Below are 22,409 nucleotides of genomic sequence, written 5' to 3' on the forward strand. Positions count from 1 at the left end.
TGGATGGTTCTCCAATCCTATACATCACTTCGACCAGCGGAATACCTCGGAGCAACATACTCGCCCCACTTGAAACTCCAATTAATGGCAACAAGATTTGGGGTATTACCAAGCCTAGCTGAACAACCGTCATGGAAATATAGTGGCGTCAAATCTTGTGGTTTATGTGGTGAAGCCTGGCAAGACATCATCCATCTAATATGCATCTGTCCCACCTTACAAATGCAACGTATGCTTTTACTGAAAAAGGCTTTTAATGACAGAGGTATTGGAACGTGTAGAGGTGCAATTATTAGAGGTCTCGGCACTACAGACCCTCAGCTGACTTGTAAAATAATGAAATTCTTACTGTATTATGAGACAATCTTAAAATTGGCTTCATGAGAAGGACACCCCTTTTGCTCTATTGGAATTATATCATTAATATGCTTGTTCATGTTTTTAAATATATTTTTAATTATATTTGTTTTATGATATTGTTATGGTTTTAAATAACTTAAACAATAAAGACATTCATTCATACAGTTACACACACCCCATACAACCACACAAAAACTCAGTGTCCCATACAAATACTCACCCGACTAATCAATAACTAATATACATACTCATGTAGTTAGTGACCAACTGATGCAGCATGTTATACAACAACAGAGACAGTGATGCACACATTCATATAGTTTAGCTACTAATCCATGTATTAAGTGAGACACCTTTGTTTCGAACCAAACGTTCCTGTTCACGGTAGTCTTTAATTACATGAATCATAGGGTTCCGCTTAAAACTGTGCGATGGCCTTAGTACCATACTCTTTGTTTGGCTACCATTATTAGTCAAAGACTTTTTGGCACAGTATTTCTCAAAGTGCTTTAATAGCCTATGAGTGGCATTCTCTGTTTGCGCCATCAGTACTGCGTCATCCACATAAGGTAATAGCCACACCATTTTCCAGCTATATTGGGGACATCTAAAGATTCTTCCTTCAAATATTCTTCGTCATCATTCAAAAAGATACTGAAATGTAGGGGTGCCAGCAGGCACCATTGCCGGACGCCCTAATCAACTGAAAAAAATTCAGTACATTTCCTACGCAGGCCGTACCTGACTCTAGCGGTGTTACTAGTGTGGAGAGCCTTTATAGCTGTTGACAATGTTGAATCTACTCCTAGATCTACCAGGGATCTCCATAACTTCTCTCAAGCAACTAGATCAAAAGCTGCTTACAGACCTCTATATGTAAGATACAGTGATGACTTTCTAACTATCGTAAATTTATAAGCTATCACATATAGTCTGAGTGCCTGGTCTATGGTCCCTATTCATGGCTGAAAGCCAGCTTGGTCTCCTGTCAAGATGTTGTGAGCATTTATGCATCTTTGAAGGCAATTTAACAGGAGTTTCCCTAACACTTTGCATCCCGTCTGGAAGAGGGATCGGATGATAGTTGGATGGACTATCCCGATCGTCCTTCTTGTAAATTGGCACAATGATGGCAGAGCACCATGAAGAGGGTACAGCATTGCCGGCTAGTGCTGCATTAAACACTTTTGTATTGATATTAGCACACAAGTGGGGTTCCTCATGATAAATATCAATAAGCACTAAGGCAGGGCCTGAGGCCTTGTGTCTACTGAATACTGATTGCATGTGGACCAATACAAGAGCCCCCTTGAGGTGGTTCAGCACCAGACGGTCCTATGGTTTTAGTACTATACAGAGTGCTAAATGTCCTACTCCATGTCACTGGACTGATAAGGGTTTCCATAATCTTCTTTTTTTTTTTTTTAATTTGTTTTTATTGTTGCATCAAGACAAACAAAGTGACCGAAGTGTACATTCGTCGGTGCAGCGTCAACATTCAGCCACATCCGACCGTTATCGCAACTTTTCCTTTTATACCTAACTTTCAACTATTAGGTTCATAGATTGGAAAATTATAAGCAATCAAGATATAAATCACCATCTTTAGTTGTAGCAGTATAGCGATCAAGGCCTTGTATCCCACAGGTCGCATATCTATTGTCCATGCCAGGAGGGCATGGGAGTTCCTGGAATCTTCCTGTTGTTGTGTATCCCCATCCCCTTTCCCACACCTACTCCATATCATCTTCCTCCTCAGAACTATCCATATCTTCCTCCTCTGGCAGTGGTTCACAAAGCTCCCCCCTATATATGTTCCATGGCGACCATATTTTATTCCATTTACGTGGATTAACTCTTTGTTGATATACCGCCCGCTCCACCATCATGAGCATGTCCATGTTTCTGCACCACTGCGCTAAGGTCGGTGCCGCTGATGCCCCCCATTTTTGCGCTATGTCTCGCTTTGCTAACATCATTCCGATAAACACCCATTGCCGCCCGTGTGGTGTCAGGTTGTTCGGGCCCCATACATTCAGCAGACATACTCTAGGGTCAGGCGTGATGAGTAGCTGCAGAGTCTGAGCGATAGTGCGTGTTACACGCCTCCAGTACTCTACCATGCTGGGACAGGACCACAGGGTATGAAACAGTGTGCCTTCTTCTCTGCAATTTCTCAAGCAATAAGGGTGATCTGCCCGCTGGATTTTATGTAGGGTGGTGCGTGTGTAATATACCTGGTGTAGTATTTTAAATTGTACTAGCCGGAATCTCGCCGAGATTCCAGCTTCTCTAGGCGACGCCACTGCAGCATTCCAATTTGTCTCATCCAACTCCCCGATCTCGTCCTCCCATTTTTCTTTCAGTTTCTGCAATGGGTCAGGCAGGTTGTTTACCAGTTTGCGATATGTGAGGGAAGTAGCGCTGGCTTCCATGTAGTCTGTGAGTAGTCGGTCTTCTAAAGGAGACTCCGGGACCTTAGTGCCCGGTTCAATTGCAGCCATTAATGCATGTCTAATCTGTATGTATCGGTATGTCTCGGTAATACCCAGCTCGTATTGCTCTCTCAGGGTCTCGAGCGGAACCACCCCATCCCTTGTCCACATATCACCCACCGTGGAAATCCCGATATTGTCCCATTGGGTAAAGCCCTTGCTGCGTCTTAGATTACCTAGGGATTTGGAATCCCACAAGGGTGTAAGCCGTGTGATCACACCCCCCCATTTCAGTCGCGTTTGAGCTTTGTGCCATAGTGTCACTGTGTGTTTAGTTGGGCCGACCAATTTTGCTATCAATCCTTTGTTGTAGAGCGGGGCCAGAAGGGTGTAAGTGCCTAGCTGCCGTCTGTCTGCTAGATATGCCAGGTCATCCTGTGGTGCATGTACCCATTGGTTAATCACCTTGAGGTGTGCCGCCCAATAGTACAATTCCAAGTTTGGGAGTGCAATCCCTCCACTGTACCAGTCTCTCACCATTTTCACCTGCGCGACCCTAGCTGGCCGGTTTCCCCATAATAGGCCTGATAGCTGTCCTGATATCTGTCTAAAAAAGGACAGTGGGACCATTGCCGGTGTGTTTTCCAAGACATAGAGGAAATGGGGCAACGCCATCATCTTGAAAAGCGCCGCTCTGCCCAGTAATGTTAACGGGAGGGTCTTCCAGTGTCGCACATCTGCTCTTAATCTGTCGAGCAGCGGCCTCAGATTCAGATCCTGAAAGGCCACGTGGTCTCGTGTGATTTGGATCCCTAAGTATCTGAAGGAGACGGCCTCCAATAGTGAAGGGCAGTCCCCGCTTAAGTGTGGCGGTGTCCCATGCAGCATGTAAAGCACCGATTTCGTTCAATTGATTTTATAACCTGAAGCTACACCGTGTCGCTCACACAGCGCCAATAATACTGGAATTCCCTCTGCTGGGTCTGTTAGGTATATTAACATATCGTCAGCGTATAGTGACACTCTGTCCTCCCAGTCGTCCCCCCATTTTATGCCCCGCAGTAGCTGAGTAGCTCCAATGATAGTGGCCAAAGGGTCCAGTACTAAACCGAACAGTAACGGCGAGAGTGGGCAACCTTGTCTCGTGCCCCTTGCTAACAGAATGTCTCTCGAGATGTGGCCATTTGCCGTCACTCGGGCCACAGGGTTTCTATACAGTAGCCTAATCCAAGCTATAAATTTTGGGCCGAAACCCATATGTTGTAGGTCTACCAAATCAAACGCCATTTTGGCGTCCAGCAAGAGGATTGCTGCAGATTCTGTCAATAATGGGGCCCTTGCCATCACACCATGCAGTCGTCTAAGATTCATCGCCGTACTTCTGTGTGGCATAAATCCCGACTGATCCGGATGTATTAGGTGTGTGAGGTGAGGCAGTAACCTGTTGGCCAGTAGTTTCGCTAAGATTTTGCTTTCGCCATTAAGGAGGGAAATCGGCCGGTAGAAGCCGCAATCCTCAGTTGGTTTGCCAGGTTTCGGGATCGCTACAATGGTAGCCATACGTTGGTCAGGCGGCAATTGTCCCTGTTCCAGACTTTCCACAAACATGTTGAGTAGGGGTGTAGTAAGCGTCTCTGACATGGTTTTGTACCACTCGATCGGTATCCCATTGGGGCCCAAGGCTTTCCCTGAATTCAGCGCTGCGATAGCCGACTGTATCTCCTCAGCCGTTAGGTCTGCTTCTAGTTCTTCCACCTTGTCCTGCGACAGGGTGCGGGTGGGCACTCCCATGAGAGCTGTCTCTGCCATTTCCTGCGTAACTACTAATTCAGGGGCATACACTGTTTGGTAGTGATCAGCCAGTAGTTCGACTATCAGTGAAGGGCGGGTTTGCATCACCCCTGTAGAGTCCTTCAGTTGTAGAATAGTCCTCTGCCCCTCCCGTTTCTTCTCTAGCCAGGCTAGGAGGTTGCTAGCCTTGTCTCCTACATCGTATATCCTGTGCGCCATGGCTGCTATATTTTCAACCACTCTACAGCGTATAAGATCGGTATGGCGTTGCTGACACAGCTGGAGCGTGTGCAGCGTGCCCCCGTCGGATTAGCCATATGGTCGTCGTTGGCCTTAGCGAGTTTGTCCTCTAAGTCTAATAGTTCCTGTTTCTGGGTGCGCTTATACCTCGTTATAGTGGAAATGGCTTGTCCTCGAAGAACCGTTTTGTAGGCTTCCCACAGGGCAGAGGGGGATGACACTGAACCTTCGTTCTCAGCGAGATAGCACCTCGTTGCTTTTTTAAGTGTTTTGCCCACTTGTGGGAACTTAAGGTACCCCGGGTAGATCGGGTAGATGCGCTTTTGGGATCGTTCTGGGTTGGAGAGAGTCAGGGTCAACGGGGAATGATCCGAGATACCCCTCGGCCTAACCTGTACGTCGTCGACAGTGAGGAGCCCGTGGCCCAATGTCAGGAAATAGTCGATCCGTGATAGACTATCATGGACCGCTGAGTGGTATGTGTACTGTTGGTCGGTCAGGTGGAGGCGTCTCCAAAGGTCTATCAAACCCAGCGCTTCTAGGAAGTCATTCAGCCGGGAAGGCCCGGGAGTCTGTGTTCGTACTAGGAATCTGTCTAGGGTATTGTGTGCCACCGCGTTAAAATCCCCTCCAACTATGAGATCTCCTTCCGGGAGCTCTAACAGAAATTTCCCCAATTCTGGGAGAGCGACTGTGTGCAGTGCCGGCGGAATATACACCGAGACCACATTCAGCGGCCTCCCTTCCCACTGTCCAAGTGCCGCTGCAAAGCGCCCCTGCGTGTCTATTTTCGTGGATTGAAGTATGTACCTGGAGGATCGATGCATTAGGATCCCTGTACCACGGGACCCCCTAGTAAATTCTGAATGAGCAATCATACGGTAACCTTTTCTGTCTAGGGCATGTATTGCTGTGCCTGTTAGGTGCGTCTCCTGTAGTAGGACCAGGGCCGGATTGAATCTCCTTATACTTTGTAATACTAAGCCTCGTTTGACCTTGTCTCCCAGGCCCCTCACATTCCAAGACAGAAGTTGCAGAGGTGTCACTGGCCCCATCCTAGGTTCCCCCCTCCCTATGTCATTCCGTGTGGTGTGTGTCACAGCTTCTGTGGTTGAAAGTACCTATGTACCATATTGAATGCGCTCTAGTAAATTGCCAGGAGTTCGCTATACTTTGTACGTGTGCCTCGTGAATCCAATCTTGACGTGTGAAACAGTCTGAAAAATGCAAAACCCTCGAACTCCCCCCCTCCCTGCCCCCCTGCTAAACGGACTTAGAACTGCCCGCCCCCCCAACTCAGCAAAGTGCCTGACCCAAACCCAAAACACAGTACTTGCTCGCTGGGGTGAAAGACTCTCCGGAGTCAGCGGCCCCTCTCCTTGTCCACAGAGGACCTCCGCCCAGTGTCCTTGGCGGCCCGTCCGGTCAGAGTTGCATTTGGTCTATCATAATAAGCACGGGCAGTCATTGTTCTTCATTATCTTCATTTTCTTGAACCTCGCTCAGGGGTGAATGTAGATCCATCTCTCCACCGGATGCCTGGGAGCTCGGACGAAATCCATTAGTGCGGTGCTTGTTCGGTCTATTGGAGCGGCGAGGTAGGCCCGTCGGTCTCCAGCCCTCCAGCCAGTCATGTGCAGCCTCCAGAGTGTCGAAGAACCATGTTTTATTGTCCGCCACTATCCTCAATTTGGCTGGGAAGAGCATTACGTAAGGAATCTCTCTCGCCCTAAGTTCTTTTTTAACTTCAAAGAATGTTCTCCTCCTGCGTGCGACCTCCGCCGTATAGTCTGGAAAGAACGCCAATGTCGAGTTTTGGATTTTAATTGGGGGTGAGTTTCTTGCCGCTTGTAAGATCGCATCCCTGTCTCTGAAATTGAAGAGCCGAGCAATGATCGGCCGTGGGGTTGCGCCTGGTTTCGGGCGTCCCCCCGGGACCCGGTGCGCTCTTTCCACTGAGAAAAAGGCGGAAAGACCCTTGGGCTTAATTTCTTGTTTGATCAGCTCTTCCACATATAGGTCCATCACCCTTGTGTCTTCCGATTCCGGAACCCCTATTATGCGGATGTTGTTTCGTCTCGAGCGCCCTTCCTGCTCATCCAGCTTTTCACGCAGGTCTTTATTTTCTTTCGAGATCCGTTCCATACTGATTTGCAGCTTTGATACATCCTCCACTAAGGATTTGGTCACTATCTCCATCAAGTTTACTTTTTCCGACATTTTGTGGAAGTCTGCTCTTATTAGTGTTATTTCCGCTGAGATCAACCCCACCATCGCCTGCACTTGCGTCAGGGCCCGCATCACGTCCTCCAGGGTCGCTTTCTTACCTCCCGCCGTGTCGGCTGTTTTGTTTGCCTGCATTTTAGCGTCTGTTGGGGAGGAGGTCATTTTATCATATGCGTATCTCTCGAGTCGTGACCATGCGTTTTCTCCCTTCGGCCCTTTTCCCGCCATTTTGGCGATCGCTGCAGTGGCGACCCGCAACAGAATATTCGCTGTGAATAGTGTTCTTAGAGAGCTGAGTCTGTCGGGAAGTAACCCCGGTGGAGGCTCGCAGCTTCTCTAGTGGCTTACGGATGTGTTTGGGCCTAGCAGATCTACTGACTACCAGTCGATGTCGTCCTCCCTTCCTTCTAGCAGGCCACCGATGGGTGCGACCTGCACTGTATGTCGCTCTCAGGGTGCAGATTGCTGGCGAGTCGTGCGGTCGGGGTTATGTCGCCGTATAATCCGCCGGGTACACACACCTTCGTTGCCGAGTTGGTGTAGGTTATCCGTGGCAGAGGCGTTAGGGGCGACACAGTCCTTTGGATGTCTCCCTCACCGTGCCCCCTTTAGTCCACTGATGGTTGGTGCATCCCCCGGTATCTTCTTGTCTCAGCCGGGTCCACTCTGGCCGCCGCAGGGATGCGCCCACGGTCCGCTAATGTAAATGGGAATGTAGTGTTTCCCCACAGCCGCGCTCAGTGGTGCCGCCGACAGCGATGTAAACCGCCCCTCTGCAGTGTAGGACAGTGGGGTTGACTGCACCGCGCCCCAGTAGTAATGTGGTGTGGGGCCCTGGATGACTGGGTCTGTGCCGGGATACAGCCTCCGTGTAGCGGCGACTGCGCCGGAGTCGTGTGTCGGTGCGCTAATGGTCGCCCCTGCGCCAGTGTCCAAGTTGTCGGCGAACCCCCTCGCCAGGCCTCCCGTGGTCCGGTCAAGGACACCCTCCGACCCCCGTGCCTCAAGCAGGGTGTTGTGTCGAGTTCTGTGGCCCTTCCGCAATCCTGTGCCTCGGGCCCTTCGGTGATCGGGGGTCAAGATGGCGGCTCCGGACCCGGATTTGGTAGTTCCATCGGCCGCCGTATGATGGCCTGGGCCGTTCCCGCTACTCTCCGGGCAGCCGTTGACGATGGTCGGTCTCTCGGTCACGGGTACCTGGATTCCGGCGTCTGCGCTGGTCTGCGGTCACCTTTTGCACTCGGAGCTCCTCCACGAGCGGTCGTTTCCGGTGCCTCTTCGCCCAGTCCGCAGCACTTCCTGTCGGCTCTCCGAGTCAATCAGCTTTCCGGCTCCAGTTCCGCTCTGTGGCCTGAGTGGGCTGCGTGATGAACTCCACTTACCGCCGTCGGATTTTCGTTCCGCCTTCTGCCGATTGTGCCGCCCAGTCCTGGGCCTCAGTACCTTCCAGCAGGGTGATTTTTATTATTGGATTAATAGTCGGATCTGCAAGGAGGCCGCGTCAACCAGGGAGCTCGCCTTCTATGCTGCCGCCATCTTCGGCTGCTGGCCACGCCCCCCTTCCATAATCTTCTTAACCAGTGTTACAAATTACCAGAACCAACCAGTATTTTTTCTATGTGAAGCCCACCTCAGTTCCTTCCAGATAGCTAATTGGTGCAGTGATTTCTTAACATTTTTTAAAAGACATTTATACACACCTGCACTCTCTAAATAACAATTCTCTCTTGGTAATGGAATGATGCCGTACTAAGGCAGAGACAGCTCCTGTTATTTTAAATCATTCTTCATCATACCAACCAGCCCCAGGACTTCGTCTCCCTCCCTTAGAGCCCATGGTTTTATTTCTGGAGGGCTTGGATCATAGGGTTGTCAGCTCCACCAACCACTATTAAGCTACTATAAATTTCTCGCGATCAGCATACAATGAATCCATAATTATAAGTTTGAATCTAACCATTATATCTTCCAACAGTGGAAGCTCAAGTTGATATTTCTGAATACTCCATTTTATTCTCCTTCTGCTATTAGATGGGGCAATCATTGGCCCAAAATGTCTCTCCCCTGACCTTTCCACACTGTCAGACCACCTTGAGCACAGTATTGAGCACAGTATTACGCAGAGTACCACAGGCTCATTATCACCCTCCACCCACTCTCCACCCTTCTAACTACTGTCAGATCATACACACATTCCCACTTCTCAATATTGATTAAAATATAGTCAATTAATGTTAGGCTTCTTTCATTACCAAAAGTTGTCAAGGCAGTACTATCTGAGGGGGTACCACCATTAATAAAACACAGCTGCTAATTTAGCAGGTGACCAGAGAATACATGCCCCTTCTTAGTAAGTTTTAAATTAGTCATAACTGTTTCGGGGATACCCAAACAATGGTCTTCCATTAGGACCTCGCTGTTCATAATTGCATCAGATGGTTGCGTATTAAAATCCCCAAAGATCAGTAACAGGTACTTCTGCATATTCTACTCCTTTATTGGCTTCCAAATAGCCACTTCCTCCTTGACTCAATATAAGAGACAAAATCCTCCCATATCACCTGAACCGCTGGAGACCACCCCCGGTGGGATATAAACTTTCAGTATGTCAACCACACCACCTTCCAGGCCCATGAACCAAATCCTCACATGCTGAGCATTGGGTGTCAGTTTAGCTACCCCCAGATGCTTTATTCTACGTTTCAATTTGCAGGACACCCAAATTGCAAGGCAAGGGTCACCCCTTCTTATGCCTAGCAGCCTGGACACATTATCAAGAAATTCGAAGTCATCCATACTCAATCTGAGTCCCCCCGCTCATAGGCCCTCCACGGCAGGGAGCTAGCCTTATCTTTGAGCTTTCCTAAGCCATGGAATAGTTGTGGAAATTCTGCCAGAATGGAGTTGGCATGGGATGTGTGCACTTGGTTAGAAAAGAACACCAGTTATAAGTCATCTGTGGTATGGCAGCTCAGCAGCATGTCTTTTTTCCTTCAGTAATGTGGAACTTGATCTGTGCGGCATGTCCTTCGTAGTGCCTTGGTACACAGTAAATATAGATTCCTCCCTTAGTGGGGACAAGTTGGAGCTGTGGTGACAGGTTTTTATATTGATCAGAATCCATGACATTTATGGATCCCCTATTTCAATGAGCGCTCTTACTGTGGTATTGCCAACCTGCACTGTTCACATTGGAGGTGGTCACTGCTTGCGATCAGCTATACCTGTGAATGAGACAACAAAGACCTCTTCTTCTTCCTCCTTGGCATCGGTGTCATGTCCATAGTGGCTAGGCTTTTCCTTTTCGGCTGCCTCCTCTAAAGAAACTTGAGGGATTGCAGCTGTTGTCTTCCTGGGTCTACTGGTGTAGGCACATGGTCTTTCGCTGAGGTATACTATTGCATAGTGGTTAGCTTTGCCACATTTTAAAAAAGTCCTTCCTTTCGTAGGGCATATCCAAGGGGTCTTGTGCCCAAGGCCATAGTTGCCGCACGTCCCACTTAATTTTGCAGGAGTGGATTTGTGAGAAAGGGCTGGTCGTCATTGGACAACTTCGACTCTTTTGGCTTTGACGCTGGGAGCTCTCAAAGGAGCTAGTGTTATGGGAGGTTTGCTGAGTGCTGCTTCCATTTCTTCTGCCCGTGAGTTTGAAAATTCATGAGAACAGGCTAACACTAGGATGTCGTCAAGAAATATTTCTGGCTGCCGTAATTCAGCCATCTAAGCACTGTAGATCAACACCCTTGAATGATTCCACCTTGATTTCTTCTCTCTGATCATGGAATGTGCATTTGCTCACTAGCTTTCTCAGCCAGGCATAGAACATGTGAACTGATTTGCTGTCCGATTGTGTAGCTTGCCACAGTTTGAATCGTTCAAAGTCCGGGCTGATTTGTAGATCGAAGTGTTTGTTTAGCACTCTGACTGCCAAGTCAAAATCCGCTTTGTCTCCAGTGTTAGGCAGGGTTTTAAAAAGTTCATACAATTCAGCACCTCCGAAGCGCATGTGTAGAGACCTTTTTACTACACCATCAATTTTTTTTTTTTTTATGCTATTAACTATTAACAGAAAAGTCATCAGGGCAAATCATTCTTGCAAGTATAAAAAAGCACTATACTTCAGGTTCAGAAATCTTAGAGGATCATGTATCAGCGAACAAAACAATTCCTAATGTATGATGCAGAATGTATTGGTTCAGCAGAGCTATAGCTAAATAAAGAATGCCACAAGCTTATTCTTCAGATACACTCCCATCCGGTGACAGAAACATTTCAGACTCAAACTCATGATACTAAACTCATTTTTCTGATTACACAGTTCTTACACCCTAAGGATTGAGAATCAGACAGAAAAGCTATCCATCAGGTTGCACAGATTTCATAGGCTCATGTTTAGTAGTGTTAGCTGTTTCTTAGGCTACACTTTATTCAGGCTGCTTATATTAACGCTCGCTCTCTAAGGAAACACCATGCTCATGTCTTTGAGCTTTTAGAGGACAACTCACTTGATCTGCTGTTCCTAACTGAAACTTGGCTGGATACCTCCTCAGAGCCTTGCTACACCTATGGGCTACAAGATTTCTAGAGCTTACCACTCGGAGGGGAAGGGGGCGGTTTTACCATTTTCTAAAAAAATAAGTGGGATCTCCGCAGAGGAGATGTCACTCTGAGGGGCGGATGCAAGGCCCTTGATTTCACTATCCGTCTCTCTGCCCATTTCACACTAGGAGGTTCCCTGATCTATAGGCCCCCCGGCCCAGTGGGACCTTTTCTCCAGTCTTGGGGAGATGCTGTCATCACTAGGGCGGTTACATTTGCTCACTATATGGTCTTGGGAGACCTTAACATCCATCTGGATCAAGCAGACAGCAAGGACACATGTGACCTGCTGGATATGCTACATTTGGCTAAGCTTGACCAATCATGTCAGCCTTCCCACCCACCAAGCTGGACATAAACTTGACCCATTTGCCCTAACTTCCCTATTTCATTAGAGGACCCCTGCCCTGTCACTTGGTCGGATCATTTTTTAACTCATTTTTCGTGGGTGGTGTTGAATGTTGAACCTTTACTGCGTTCAGGATATAAATTGGCCTATGGCAAAATTGATCTATGTGAACTTGATACAGCTTTGGTAGCTTCTAGACCTAGCCTTGGGGGGAACTTGAGGAACGCTTGGCGGGGTTTTCTAGCTGGGTATCCAATGCGGTAGCTAGGGTGGCCCCTCGTCGTCCAACTAGACTGGCTAGGGAGTCACCATCCAAGCCCTGGTTCAACCCCACCCTTAAAGCCTTGAAGCATGATTTTAAGACCCTTGAGTGGGCATGGCGGAGGAGTGGCTATTGCCCGGCAGACAAGCGGAAGCTCAGAGATAAGCAAAAATTATACTATGCAGCTATTACGCTAACTAAAGGGCAATTTTACTCAGCCCGTATCGAATTAGCCAGCAACAGTTCCAAGGACATTTTTGCAATTGTTCAGAGCTTCACTTCCCCGCTGGCCCAAGCAAGTGTGTCTCCATCCTCACCTTCTTGGTGTAACACTCTCTCTTGCTGCTTTAGGGATAAGATTCGGGCTATCCAAGTGTCATTTACTCCCTGAGACATCATTATGTAGATAACGTTGGAATGTCACTCGGCCGGCTCAGCCCACTCCTGGTCCGTATTTAGCCCAGCTGACCCACTAGAGTGCCTTAAAATTCTTAAGGGCTAAAGTCAGGCTTGCCTTTGGACCCTTGCCATGCCAGGACTATGGCAGTAGCTGCTGAAGCCACAAATACAGATATGAATACCATCATTAATATGTCCCTCGAGAAAGGGGTGGTATCACAGGTTTGGAAGGAGGCTAAGATCCTTCCTTTCCTAAATAATCCATTGTTGGACCCCTAAACCCAGGGAATTACCGGCCTATCTCCCTCCTTCCTGCTTTGGCGAAGGTGTGTGAGAAGGTGGTTATTAAACAGCTGATGGACTTTGTGAAAAGGGAGGTGCTTCTGCACCCTGCCCAATCAGGTTTCACGGCATCCCATAGCACAGAAACAATGTTGGTGGAGGTGGCGGAAGCCATCCGGGAGTGCTTGGACACTGACAGGAGAGCAACATTATTTCTGTTCGACCTCTCGGCGGCGTTCGATACAGTCCTGCACTCACTCCTCCTGTCACGTCTGGCTAAGATTGGTCTGTCAGGCACAGTGTGGGGCTGGTTCCGGTCCTTTTTGGAAGGGCGAGTTGAGCAGATCTGGATTTCACCGTCTTCCTCTTCCCCTCAGCCAGTAACAATAGGAGTCCCCCAGGGTTCCTCCCTTAGCCTCCTTCTTTTTAAAATCTATGTGACTACGCTGATATACTTGGCGGAGGAGCTGGAGGCTAAGGTGATGGCATATGCAGACAACACTCAGTTGCTTTTTACCTGGAACAAAGATGCGGACTCTGTACTATTGGTTCAACACTCTCTATCTTCCATCTTCAATTGGCTGGCAGAGGTGCAGCTTAAGTGTAATGAAGAGAAGTCAGAGGTCTTGCTATTTGGCAAATCCCCCCCCATCTTTCGAGAGCTGCTCTGGCCTCCTGAGTTTCCATCACCTACTTCATCAGGGAAGCCAGGGAAAACCTGGGGGTATGTTTTGATGAATTTCTTTCCTTCTCAACACACATCAAGAAGTTGGCTGGAGGCTGTTTTGGCCTGCTCAAAACTCTCAGGAGAGATCTTCCTCTCCTTCCTCAGGCAGCGAGGAAAACGGTTACCTGTGCGCTGATTCTGTCACGGCTGGACTAGGCCAATGCCCTTTACGCTGGTATCCCTGGGTACCTGCTGAAAAAGTTGCAGGTAGTTCAAAATACAACAGCCAGACTTCTATTGGGCACTTTGGCTAGGAACAGTGTCCGTCAACAGCTGCGTTCTCTCCACTGGCTCCCCATGGTGTATAGAGCTTCACACATCAGAGGTATGACTTAGGTTATAAATGTCTTTTAGGCTTCAACTATGAACCATAGCCCAGATCCCACAGGTGCAATAGAAGAAAACTAATACTTAGAACGGTGGTACGGATGTGCTATTATTGTGGTAAACGGTGTGCCAAATTTTCGCAACTTGTGCCAGATTTTACGAACCAACCTATGCACTAGTAGGTCGTTTCACAAAATAATGAATTGAAGAGGGTTGAAGAACAACCTGCCTAATTCATATACATTAGGCAGGCTGCAATTTGTGACTTCTGTGATTGGCTGCAGCCACAGGTAAGGTGGCCTGAAAGGGACAGCAGACAGCCATCCCTGTGACTGTCTCCCAAAATGGAAAACATTCTTTAAAGCAGTGTGTAAACCACTGCCTTTGAGTCCACCATCCCGGTTGCCAAAGGAGGAGTCCCAAAGGGACTACTTCCCCTTTGTGAATTAGTTGCCCCCTCATTTGAAGAGTTGGCAATCGGCCAATGGTTTGTAATAGGAATCGCTGTCACAAGCCACTAATACATCCAATACCGAATTGCAATTCGAAAGAAATGCTTGTTTCACACCGTTTACCACGTTTATCATGAAAACTTTTCCCCGCATGGAATTACAACGCGGTCGTTACAACGACCACGTTCTAACCACGCATACCATTACTCCACAAGTCAGAATGACGACGTGCGGAGGGGGCAGAGGAGTTGTATTTGAAATCCAATAATACAATGCACAGACTAGAGTTGGAATAGGAAATCATACAATTCCAACATGCAGCGCACCCCTCCGCAAGTCGTTGTTACGACTTGCGGGGTAATGGTATGCGTGGTTACAATTCCCTGCGGGGAAAAAGCATGGGTGAAAAAGCAGTATATTTGTTTCACACCCGTTACAAATTGCGATTTGGTATGGGCGGCAGAAACCCACTTTATTTCTGCCATATAAACTTTTTGAATTCATAAAATAATAATAATACTGTATTTTATAAAGCGCGAACAGCTACCTCACGAGGAGGTGTCCCGGCGCTAGAAGAACCACAGAAGTCCAGGGGCAGAGATAGGAGACCTAGCGGGGCTGGGAGAAGAGCCAGGTCTTTAGCATCTTCTTAAAGCAAGGTTCAGATGGAGCCTGCTGGATTGCTTGAGGTAGGGAGTTCCACAGAGCGGAGACATTTGCTGAAAAGGCACGACCGCCAAGGCGTGCCTTTTTTGCTCGTGGGACGACCAGTTGGACACGGTCGTTTGACCGTAATGCACGGCTTTGGGAATACCTTGGCAGGCGTTTTTTTAGGTAAAGTGGGCAGGAGCCATGCAAAGATCTGAACGCAAGCGTCAGAGCTTTGAATTTTATCCGATTGGCCACAGGGAGCCAGTGCAGGGTTCGAAGATGCGGAGAGACTGACTGCTTGAAAGGAATTCGCAGTAACAGCCTCGCAGCCGCATTTTGAACTACCTGCAGTTTATGGATTAGGAATTTTGGGAGGCCCAGGTATAGACCATTGGCATAGTCCAGCCGTGAGGTGACAGTTGCATGGACTACCATTTTTTTGCAGCTCTCTGGTAGAAGTTTAAGGAATTTTCGGAGGTTTCTTAATTTACTTAAACAGCAACCAGCCACTTGTTGGATATGGGAAGTAAAAGACATTTTATCATCCCATCTCACTCCAATGTTTTTTGCCGAGTTACTGGGCAAGGGGGGGGGGCCCATCTCCACCGGCCACCATAGCTCTGGGGCGGGGGTGGGACCCTTACCGAAAAAGATAACTTCGGTTTTATTGGCATTTAGTTTTAGTTTGTTAGTATTCATCCAGTGAGCAATGTCCTGGAGACAGCCTTTAAAGTTTGCGAAAGATTCCTGTGTCATCTCAGAGTAGGGAAATACCAACTGGGTGTCGTCGGCATAAGAAATTGCCTTAACACCCCAGTTGGCAATTAGCGTAAAGAGGGGGGCCAGATAGATATTGAATAAGAGAGGGCTGAGGGCCGAGCCCTGCGGGACTCCACAGTTAAGGGTTTTAGGTGAGGAAGAAATCGTCCCAAGTGCCACCTTCTGTGTTCTCTGAGAAAGATAGGAGTTTATCCACCTCAACGCATTATCTTGAATGCCTATCTCTGCCAGCCGGCTGAGTAATCTGGCGTGGTCCACCGTATCGAAGGCGGCCGACAGATCCAGGAGTACCAGCATAGCTGAACTTCCTGCATCCATCGACCACCTCACTGACTCGGCTACCTCTAGGAGCGCTGTTTCTGTGCTGAAACCGGGCCGAAAGCCAGATTGAGTTTCATGGGTTCAATGGGTTTTGTACATTAGTAATGGGCCTTTTACAGTTATACATTCTGTAATTTTGGAAATGGCAGGGTTTGCGACCACAAATAAACTTAGTACATTTGCTCATGTGTGCCCTAAAAGATGAAAACAAGGTTTTTTTTCAAGTTTCTTGTAGGTTAGATAGTAGCCCTGCAGACTTCCCACACCCACACATGGCAAATACAGCACATAAAGCAGGGGTACAAGCTTAATTAACAGACTTCGCACAAAAACAGCAGCTAAAACACCCCTCAAACCATATGATAGACATAGCTAAGCTGAACTGGACACTTTCTCACACTCAGAACAAGAAGCAGCACTGCATTTGCTATCACACATAGAACAGGCCCAGCACCTGCTGTAGACATGAAAGCGTCCCTCGTGGAATAGTGACAGTGTTCGCGAGCAGCAGGGCAAGTGTCACCGACAAACCAAACAGGGGGAAAAAAGCTTTGCACACACAATCTCAAAGCAAACAGATCAGCATGACTGCTCAATGTGTTACTTTGCAGACTAAAGACTCCTCACTAGCCCGCATTTGAGTTTCTGTATTTTGCAGCCAGGATGCGGATTATTGGTAGAATGGCCATCATGCAGAGAAACACCAGAACTCCAGTGGGGTAACTTTGTTCATGAAGCTTTGTTACAGGAAAGCAGTCACTTGAATAAAGTTAAGAAGTACTAAAATAATGATGTGGCTGGGTGGTAGTAAATATACGCAGCGTGTAGGTAGGTGCCTCGTGTAGGGAGGTTTATGCTGCAATTATCAGGGGGACATAAAAGAGCATGAGTTCCCATTATTCCCTGATAGTGCTGCTTCCTAATAGTGCTGTTGCCATGAATGACCTAAGAAGACGCCTCCCTTTCCTATGAGGGAGAGCGCGCGCTGTTTTACGCTGTCAATTAATACAGGCACAGTTTGTATTCTAAAAGCTATTGTGGACATTGCAGTGTGTTAAAAATTCACAGAACAAGTATTGTCGGAAGATTTTCTGTAATGGTCCTGAAGCATCACCTGCCACCCCATTCTTTCTACTGCCTGTGTACTCTCTTGCATGCTCTCTTTCTTTCTAATCTCTTTTTCTCTCCATCCCTCTATCTTTCTCGTTCTCTGTAGTGTCTCAATTCGGTGATCGGGGGTCAAGATGGCGGCTCCGGACCCGGATTTGGTAGTTCCATCGGCCGCCGTATGATGGCCTGGGCCGTTCCCGCTACTCTCCGGGCAGCCGTTGACGATGGTCGGTCTCTCGGTCACGGGTACCTGGATTCCGGCGTCTGCGCTGGTCTGCGGTCACCTTTTGCACTCGGAGCTCCTCCACGAGCGGTTGTTTCCAGTGCCTCTTTGCCCAGTCCGCAGCACTTCCTGTCGGCTCTCCGAGTCAATCAGCTTCCCGGCTGCAGTTCCGCTCTGTGGCCTGAGTGGGCTGCGTGATGAACTCCACTTACCGCCGTCGGATTTTCGTTCCGCCTTCTGCCGATTGTGCCGCCCAGTCCTGGGCCTCAGTACCTTCCAGCAGGGTGATTTTTATTATTGGATTAATAGTCGGATCTGCAAGGAGGCCGCGTCAACCAGGGAGCTCGCCTTCTATGCTGCCGCCATCTTCGGCTGCTGGCCACGCCCCCCTTCCATAATCTTCTTAACCAGTGTTACAAATTACCAGAACCAACCAGTATTTTTTCTATGTGAAGCCCACCTCAGTTCCTTCCAGATAGCTAATTGGTGCAGTGATTTCTTAACATTTTTTAAAAGACATTTATACACACCTGCACTCTCTAAATAACAATTCTCTCTTGGTAATGGAATGATGCCGTACTAAGGCAGAGACAGCTCCTGTTATTTTAAATCATTCTTCATCATACCAACCAGCCCCAGGACTTCGTCTCCCTCCCTTAGAGCCCATGGTTTTATTTCTGGAGGGCTTGGATCATAGGGTTGTCAGCTCCACCAACCACTATTAAGCTACTATAAATTTCTCGCGATCAGCATACAATGAATCCATAATTATAAGTTTGAATCTAACCATTATATCTTCCAACAGTGGAAGCTCAAGTTGATATTTCTGAATACTCCATTTTATTCTCCTTCTGCTATTAGATGGGGCAATCATTGGCCCAAAATGTCTCTCCCCTGACCTTTCCACACTGTCAGACCACCTTGAGCACAGTATTGAGCACAGTATTACGCAGAGTACCACAGGCTCATTATCACCCTCCACCCACTCTCCACCCTTCTAACTACTGTCAGATCATACACACATTCCCACTTCTCAATATTGATTAAAATATAGTCAATTAATGTTAGGCTTCTTTCATTACCAAAAGTTGTCAAGGCAGTACTATCTGAGGGGGTACCACCATTAATAAAACACAGCTGCTAATTTAGCAGGTGACCAGAGAATACATGCCCCTTCTTAGTAAGTTTTAAATTAGTCATAACTGTTTCGGGGATACCCAAACAATGGTCTTCCATTAGGACCTCGCTGTTCATAATTGCATCAGATGGTTGCGTATTAAAATCCCCAAAGATCAGTAACAGGTACTTCTGCATATTCTACTCCTTTATTGGCTTCCAAATAGCCACTTCCTCCTTGACTCAATATAAGAGACAAAATCCTCCCATATCACCTGAACCGCTGGAGACCACCCCCGGTGGGATATAAACTTTCAGTATGTCAACCACACCACCTTCCAGGCCCATGAACCAAATCCTCACATGCTGAGCATTGGGTGTCAGTTTAGCTACCCCCAGATGCTTTATTCTACGTTTCAATTTGCAGGACACCCAAATTGCAAGGCAAGGGTCACCCCTTCTTATGCCTAGCAGCCTGGACACATTATCAAGAAATTCGAAGTCATCCATACTCAATCTGAGTCCCCCCGCTCATAGGCCCTCCACGGCAGGGAGCTAGCCTTATCTTTGAGCTTTCCTAAGCCATGGAATAGTTGTGGAAATTCTGCCAGAATGGAGTTGGCATGGGATGTGTGCACTTGGTTAGAAAAGAACACCAGTTATAAGTCATCTGTGGTATGGCAGCTCGGCAGCATGTCTTTTTTCCTTCAGTAATGTGGAACTTGATCTGTGCGGCATGTCCTTCGTAGTGCCTTGGTACACAGTAAATATAGATTCCTCCCTTAGTGGGGACAAGTTGGAGCTGTGGTGACAGGTTTTTATATTGATCAGAATCCATGACATTTATGGATCCCCTATTTCAATGAGCGCTCTTACTGTGGTATTGCCAACCTGCACTGTTCACATTGGAGGTGGTCACTGCTTGCGATCAGCTATACCTGTGAATGAGACAACAAAGACCTCTTCTTCTTCCTCCTTGGCATCGGTGTCATGTCCATAGTGGCTAGGCTTTTCCTTTTCGGCTGCCTCCTCTAAAGAAACTTGAGGGATTGCAGCTGTTGTCTTCCTGGGTCTACTGGTGTAGGCACATGGTCTTTCGCTGAGGTATACTATTGCATAGTGGTTAGCTTTGCCACATTTTAAAAAAGTCCTTCCTTTCGTAGGGCATATCCAAGGGGTCTTGTGCCCAAGGCCATAGTTGCCGCACGTCCCACTTAATTTTGCAGGAGTGGATTTGTGAGAAAGGGCTGGTCGTCATTGGACAACTTCGACTCTTTTGGCTTTGACGCTGGGGGCTCTCAAAGGAGCTAGTGTTATGGGAGGTTTGCTGAGTGCTGCTTCCATTTCTTCTGCCCGTGAGTTTGAAAATTCATGAGAACAGGCTAACACTAGGATGTCGTCAAGAAATATTTCTGGCTGCCGTAATTCAGCCATCTAAGCACTGTAGATCAACACCCTTGAATGATTCCACCTTGATTTCTTCTCTCTGATCATGGAATGTGCATTTGCTCACTAGCTTTCTCAGCCAGGCATAGAACATGTGAACTGATTTGCTGTCCGATTGTGTAGCTTGCCACAGTTTGAATCGTTCAAAGTCCGGGCTGATTTGTAGATCGAAGTGTTTGTTTAGCACTCTGACTGCCAAGTCAAAATCCGCTTTGTCTCCAGTGTTAGGCAGGGTTTTAAAAAGTTCATACAATTCAGCACCTCCGAAGCGCATGTGTAGAGACCTTTTTACTACACCATCAATTTTTTTTTTTTATGCTATTAACTATTAACAGAAAAGTCATCAGGGCAAATCATTCTTGCAAGTATAAAAAAGCACTATACTTCAGGTTCAGAAATCTTAGAGGATCATGTATCAGCGAACAAAACAATTCCTAATGTATGATGCAGAATGTATTGGTTCAGCAGAGCTATAGCTAAATAAAGAATGCCACAAGCTTATTCTTCAGATACACTCCCATCCGGTGACAGAAACATTTCAGACTCAAACTCATGATACTAAACTCATTTTTCTGATTACACAGTTCTTACACCCTAAGGATTGAGAATCAGACAGAAAAGCTATCCATCAGGTTGCACAGATTTCATAGGCTCATGTTTAGTAGTGTTAGCTGTTTCTTAGGCTACACTTTATTCAGGCTGCTTATATTAACGCTCGCTCTCTAAGGAAACACCATGCTCATGTCTTTGAGCTTTTAGAGGACAACTCACTTGATCTGCTGTTCCTAACTGAAACTTGGCTGGATACCTCCTCAGAGCCTTGCTACACCTATGGGCTACAAGATTTCTAGAGCTTACCACTCGGAGGGGAAGGGGGCGGTTTTACCATTTTCTAAAAAAATAAGTGGGATCTCCGCAGAGGAGATGTCACTCTGAGGGGCGGATGCAAGGCCCTTGATTTCACTATCCGTCTCTCTGCCCATTTCACACTAGGAGGTTCCCTGATCTATAGGCCCCCCGGCCCAGTGGGACCTTTTCTCCAGTCTTGGGGAGATGCTGTCATCACTAGGGCGGTTACATTTGCTCACTATATGGTCTTGGGAGACCTTAACATCCATCTGGATCAAGCAGACAGCAAGGACACATGTGACCTGCTGGATATGCTACATTTGGCTAAGCTTGACCAATCATGTCAGCCTTCCCACCCACCAAGCTGGACATAAACTTGACCCATTTGCCCTAACTTCCCTATTTCATTAGAGGACCCCTGCCCTGTCACTTGGTCGGATCATTTTTTAACTCATTTTTCGTGGGTGGTGTTGAATGTTGAACCTTTACTGCGTTCAGGATATAAATTGGCCTATGGCAAAATTGATCTATGTGAACTTGATACAGCTTTGGTAGCTTCTAGACCTAGCCTTGGGGGGAACTTGAGGAACGCTTGGCGGGGTTTTCTAGCTGGGTATCCAATGCGGTAGCTAGGGTGGCCCCTCGTCGTCCAACTAGACTGGCTAGGGAGTCACCATCCAAGCCCTGGTTCAACCCCACCCTTAAAGCCTTGAAGCATGATTTTAAGACCCTTGAGTGGGCATGGCGGAGGAGTGGCTATTGCCCGGCAGACAAGCGGAAGCTCAGAGATAAGCAAAAATTATACTATGCAGCTATTACTCTAACTAAAGGGCAATTTTACTCAGCCCGTATCGAATTAGCCAGCAACAGTTCCAAGGACATTTTTGCAATTGTTCAGAGCTTCACTTCCCCGCTGGCCCAAGCAAGTGTGTCTCCATCCTCACCTTCTTGGTGTAACACTCTCTCTTGCTGCTTTAGGGATAAGATTCGGGCTATCCAAGTGTCATTTACTCCCTGAGACATCATTATGTAGATAACGTTGGAATGTCACTCGGCCGGCTCAGCCCACTCCTGGTCCGTATTTAGCCCAGCTGACCCACTAGAGTGCCTTAAAATTCTTAAGGGCTAAAGTCAGGCTTGCCTTTGGACCCTTGCCATGCCAGGACTATGGCAGTAGCTGCTGAAGCCACAAATACAGATATGAATACCATCATTAATATGTCCCTCGAGAAAGGGGTGGTACCACAGGTTTGGAAGGAGGCTAAGATCCTTCCTTTCCTAAATAATCCATTGTTGGACCCCTAAACCCAGGGAATTACCGGCCTATCTCCCTCCTTCCTGCTTTGGCGAAGGTGTGTGAGAAGGTGGTTATTAAACAGCTGATGGACTTTGTGAAAAGGGAGGTGCTTCTGCACCCTGCCCAATCAGGTTTCACGGCATCCCATAGCACAGAAACAATGTTGG

Source organism: Lissotriton vulgaris, chromosome 3_1 (assembly GCF_964263255.1).
Source record: "Lissotriton vulgaris chromosome 3_1, aLisVul1.2, whole genome shotgun sequence".
NCBI lineage: Eukaryota > Metazoa > Chordata > Amphibia > Caudata > Salamandridae > Lissotriton > Lissotriton vulgaris.